Consider the following 6,000-nt stretch of genomic DNA (forward strand, 5'->3'; position numbering starts at 1 on the left):
GCTCCTGGGATCCCCGTCCAGAGCAGCGGTGGTGTCCACACAATCACCACAACCATGGGTGGCATCACGGACAATATCCCCAAAACCCAAACCACCCCTTTTCACTCACGGGCGAAGAGCGCCGCTCGAGTCCCCGGGATCGAGCCACCGAGCAGCAGAGGCTGCAGCAGCAGCGGCAGCCGGACCCGAGCAGTGGGAGAGCATGGCGTCCCCTCCTCCGCCCGCGACACAAGCGTGGCCATACCCCTTTTCTTAAAGGGCCAGTGTATCCTAACCCAGAAGTTTCTCTCAGGTCAGCTGAGAGGCCACAGGCACTTAAGGCACCTTTTTCCTATAGGAGGTGTCTGGGAAACGAGTTAGTAATGTTGCTAGTTCTCAGGTTCCTTGTGCTGCTGCTGACATTATGTATATTTCAGAGCTGTGCCAGTTTGCTCACCTGCTGCTGCCGCTTCCGTCCACGCTGGCTGGCTACCTGTCACTGCAAGTATCCACGCCGGTAGCTGCTGCCGTATCCATCTATCCATTATCCATCCCAGATGGATTCACTGCTGCGGTTTCCACCAGACACTGCATTGTTTTAGGGGCTTCAAATTGTATGAAAAGGGAATCAGGGGGTTAAAGAAGTTTTAAGAGAAAGCACCCTAATGGCTGACAGATCGCTGCGCAGAACCATGTCATGTCCTCACATGGCGGCCGCCAGAGCTGTGTGTGTCAGGAGTTTTATTATTATTATTATTTATTATTATAGCGCCATTTATTCCATGGCACTTTACAAGTGAAAGAGGGTATACGTACAACAATCATTAACAGTACAAGACAGACTGGTATAGGAGGAGAGAGGACCCTGCCCGCAAGGGCTCACAGTCTACAGGAGGAGAGAGGTCTCTGCCCGCGAGGGCTCACAGTCTACAGGAGGAGAGAGGTCTCTGCCCGCGAGGGCTCACAGTCTACAGGAGGAGAGAGGACCCTGCCCGCGAGGGCTCACAGTCTACAGGAGGATAGAGGTCTCTGCCCGCGAGGGCTCACAGTCTACAGGAGGAGAGAGGACCCTGCCGCGAGGGCTCACAGTCTACAGGAGGAGAGAGCACCCTGCCCGTGAGGGCTCACAGTCTACAGGAGGAAAGAGGACCCTGCCCGCGAGGGCTCATAGTCTACAGGAGGAGAGAGGACCCTGCCCGCGAGGGCTCACAGTCTACAGGGAATGGGTGATGGTACAATAGGTGAGGACAGAGCTGGTTGCGCAGTGGTCTACTGGACTGAGGGCTATTGTAGGTTGTAGGCTTGTTATGTAGAGTTTTGTAATAAGGAGCGCTCCCTCCATTTTCTGAAATTCCTTCCTGGTTACCCTGGAGTGATTCATCAGTCATGTGACAGTAGGCTTTCTCTCTCATTGGCTGAAGCCCTACATCTATCCTTTGTAGTCTTGATAACCGGCCTTATAAAGCTACTGCTGGGCATAGTTTATAATATCCAATTAAAGTATCCTCCTGGGCCCCAATTATAGCGGTAAGGGGTCCAGCCGGTAAAACCTGACAATCCAGCAAAGCCCAAATCACTACATTATGGGGAAGCTGGCAACTGCCCAAAGTGTGTGCTGAGAGGACACTAAAGGTTGCCTTGGTAACGCTATCCTTGCACCCCCTAGAACCGCGTTCAGTGCCCAGCTTGTGCGTATATCTGGCGGCGGTCATGTGATGACATGCACGATGGAGAGTAACCATAGAGATTCTAAACAGCGTCCCAGCCAGCCACTCCAGTGACCGCGTGTGGCGGCACTTGTCTTCATGGACCCGCTTCACAACGGGAATTGTGCCGCACATCCAGCTCATCCATATAGGCTAACAGTAGCCATGGAAATATACTGATATATTACAGGTCGATGGTTACCATCACACTTATAAGAAAAAATCCACATTAGCTCTGCCGTATTTTTGGGACCAGATGAATATAGGTAAGGATGAGAGATAAGGAGAGAATATACAGGAAAATAACACCCCCTACTAGAAAAACAGAGGGGGAGAGACCGGGAGGGATAAAAAAGGATTGTTTACCCCATCCTGAGGAGCTTGTTATGACCTGCAATTTCTATACCTAGAATGGTCATAAGTAACATGTCTGCACACAGCGCACCTCCCTTAAGCGGGGTTTACACATTGCGACATCACTAACATCGGCTAGCGATGTCGAGCGCGATAGCACCCGCCCCCGTCCCACATGCGATATCTGGTGATCGCTGCCATAGCGAACATTATCGCTACGGCAGCGTCACACGCACATACCTGGTCGGCGGCGTTGCTGTGACTGCCGAACAATCCCTCCTTCAAGGGGGAGGTGCGTTCGGCGTCACCGCGACGTCACCGTGATGTCACTAAGTGGCCGGCCAATAGAAGCGGAGGGGCGGAGATGAGCAGGACGTAACACCCCGCCCTCCTCCTTCCTTCCGCATTTCCGGTGGATGCAGGTAAGGAGATATTCCTCACTCCTGCGGTGTCACACATAGCGATGTGTGATGCCGCAGGAACGACGAACAACATTGCTACTTACCTGAAAACACTTTTTGTTTCGGGATGACCTCTCCGTGGCAAATGATTTTGACCGCTTTTGCGATCGTTTAAGGTTGCTCATAAGTGTCACACACTGCTTCATCGTTAATGACGCCGGATGTGCGTCACAAACACCGTGACCCCGACGATAAGTCATTAACGATATCGCAGCGTGTAAAGCCCGCTTTACTGTCCGAGTAAGACCTGGCGTGGTTTCGGACTCGTGTAAGGTGGTATAATATACGTCACTTGGTATTATTTAACCAGGAAATTATCACAGTCAGCTTCTCATTACCGATTGAATGACAGATAATAGACAGATTAAAGGTCGGCCCAATATATCAGCTGCATCTTAAAGGCAAAAACTGATAACAGACAGGGAGTATCTAGATCAGGGTGGTGCGCTGTATGCAAACATGTTTCTTATGAGGTTTGTAATGGGGAGATGTCTACTAATCATGTAAGTAAAAAGAAATAAACAGAAAACACAGAGAAAAATCCTTTATTTCCTAAAAGCAACAACAAATTACCACCCTGTTTCTCTAATTGCTTAACACCCAAAACACCCCTGCAGGTGCGACACAATCCAGACCACGACATCCCATGATGATCCCGGTTCTGCTACATCCTCCTGAGGTTGCAGTGTGTGGTCACATCAGAAAATGTGAACGATCACTGAGGCATCAGGGACGCACTGACGTCAGTGTGTTGACCTGAGGTCACAGTTGGTGGTTCCCACTGTACCCCAGCTGTGACCTCAGTCGAACTCAATGAACTCACCTAAAGCAAACTTTATGAACTCACCTGAGGTGAACTCAATGCCAGATTACTGGAATAGGCTATCTGTCTCGGAGTCCACAGTGATCAGTTATGTTTTCTAATGTGATAGTGCACTGCAATCTCAGATGTAGCAGAGCTGGGATCTTCGTGGGATGTGTCTGTGGATTATGTTTGCGTTGCAGGAGTGTTTTGTGTGTAAATGAATTGGAGAAAGAGGGTGCCTTTTTGTTTGCAAATAAAGGATTTTTCTCTCTTTTGTGTTTATTTCTTTCTACTTACAAAATTAGTAGACACCTCCCCATTATTAACCTCAAGCTTATTGACAGCTGTCATTTACCCATTATATTACCTGATTGCCACCACACCAGGGCAAAACTCCAGGATTGGAGCATCTAATGGATGCAGCAATTCTGAGGTGGCTGAGGGTTTTTGTTTTTTATTTATTTAGCTCATGATTCATCAGGTGCAAATTGCAAAAAATATTTTTTTATATTTGAGAAATGTAAAATCAATTTGTCATCTGTAATTGACGCTAAATGTATTATGCCTATATAACATGTTTCAATGTTTTGCAGTTCCGTGCTTGCGCAACAATGATATAAATGCCTGACATTCTTGGTTACTATCCAGTAAACTTTATAGCTTGTTGAAAAATAATAAAAAAAAAAAGTATTTGGCTTTTTTAGTCTGATTGCCTTTCCAAGTGCTGATATAAGTGTTGTGGAAACATCTAATGTACTGGGAGTGTAAAATAATTATAACAGTGAGCAGCTTTTAAGGATTTAGATGTACCAAGACAATTGTTGCTGGTGGTTTAAAACTTAATTTACTTCTAAATCCAGTTCCAGGACAACAAATTGGCAAGGCTAGGTCACTTTCTTATGGTTTGCTGGTGTATAAGGTGGTGAAACTTCATTTATTGATAAGTTGTATCTAGATTCATGTGATACAATTGTGTATGGGGCTAACCTGACATTGCAATTGATCGCTGTATTAGGTTTGATGCCAAATGTATATACTGATGGTACTTCATGTAGTCTAGTACTGATGTGGTTTTGGTGCTTCCTTTATGTGCTAATGATGGTTCATGTACTTGTGGTGGTTCTAGTGCCATATGTATGTAATGATAATGGTTCTGGTGATTATTACTACATCACCACAACCATCATCTCTTCATAACTATTGCACCAGAACCTCCATTATTCATGAATACATCACCAGAATCACCATCAGTACACGAACCATCATTAGTACATAAAACCAACACCAAAACTGCCATCAGAACATGAATACATCATCAGAACCACCATTAGTAAATGAATATGATACCAGAAAAATCATCCACACTTAACTATATAAAAAGAACAATCATCAGTTTATGAATACAGCACCAGAACCACAATCAGTTTTGTTGCAAGCTGTATTTGTATCATGATAGCTGCAAACACCATCTAAAGTATACTTGTAACTATAGTGGAGTCTGTTTAGTTTACAATAGGGCATCTGTCATATACTTTACAGCTTAATTAAAAGCAAACAGCCCTTAATATAGTTAGTTTCCATGATGATCCTCGGGTTTCACATTTAAAATAAAGGATGTCAGGGAGAAATATTGCTAAGTGTCCATGGTATTATTGTAAATAGTCCGTAAACAATAAATAGTTCCTATATCTAGCTGTGAAAAAGTACCCTGATTTTTATTTTTTGGTGAAAAAGGTAATAATTTTAGTAGATGTTATTATCAGTTTACACATCTAAGAGGGTGCATTATGGGTCCTATTGCCTTACCGTCTGACCCATTCCTTTGCGGGATGATTGGGGGGCACCATTGGCCTTAATCTGCCTAGGGCACCAAGCACCTTGTCACGGCCCTGTTTCAGTCTATCCTATTAGTTAAACAAACTCTAATGTAATGAAGGCGAGACATATGTTTGCATCTATTCAAACTTGTTCACCAAGGACGTTGCACAATGTCTCCATGAACTGTATATCTGGAGTTTGCTGTGTTCACAACTCAGACACAAAAACTGAGACTTGAGGACACGAGAGTCTACGACATCTTCATTACATCACGTAGGGAACTTTAGATTTCATGGATAGCCTCTATGATCTGAATCCTCTGGGCTTCTACCTATCAGTGGTCGTCATATTAGTCACTGTTGCTATTCTAATGAGTGGCTTTATAGTAACTGTGAATATCCGGGACTGGTTGAAGGGAAGAAGCCTAAATCCTGTGGATCAGATCCTGGTCGCCCTTAGCATCTCCAATTCTGGGCTGACTTACTTTTTTGGAAACTACATTTTCTTTTTATTCCTTTGGCCGAGGTTCCTGATAGTGGGCTATGCATTTACAATAGTATTTTCGTCAATGATTTTCCTGACCCTCTCCAGCTCCTGGCTCTCTGCTTGGCTCTGTCTTTACTTTTTTGCTAAGATTATTAATTTTAAGTCTTCCTATCTTGTGAAACTCAAGTTGACAATTGACGCTGCAGTTCCTTGGCTCATTGTGTTCTCCGAGGTTGTATCTTTCTCCAGTGCTTACCCCATGATATGGACCTTCATCAGGGTCTTACCTCTCAACTCCACATCATGCAATCAATCCTGCCGAGTTTCTCCCTTCCAGATCAACAACATGTATTATATGTTTGCTCTTGGCTTTAGCAGCTCTTCTTCTTTA

Source organism: Anomaloglossus baeobatrachus, chromosome 7 (assembly GCF_048569485.1).
Source record: "Anomaloglossus baeobatrachus isolate aAnoBae1 chromosome 7, aAnoBae1.hap1, whole genome shotgun sequence".
In the NCBI taxonomy this organism is placed as follows: domain Eukaryota; kingdom Metazoa; phylum Chordata; class Amphibia; order Anura; family Aromobatidae; genus Anomaloglossus; species Anomaloglossus baeobatrachus.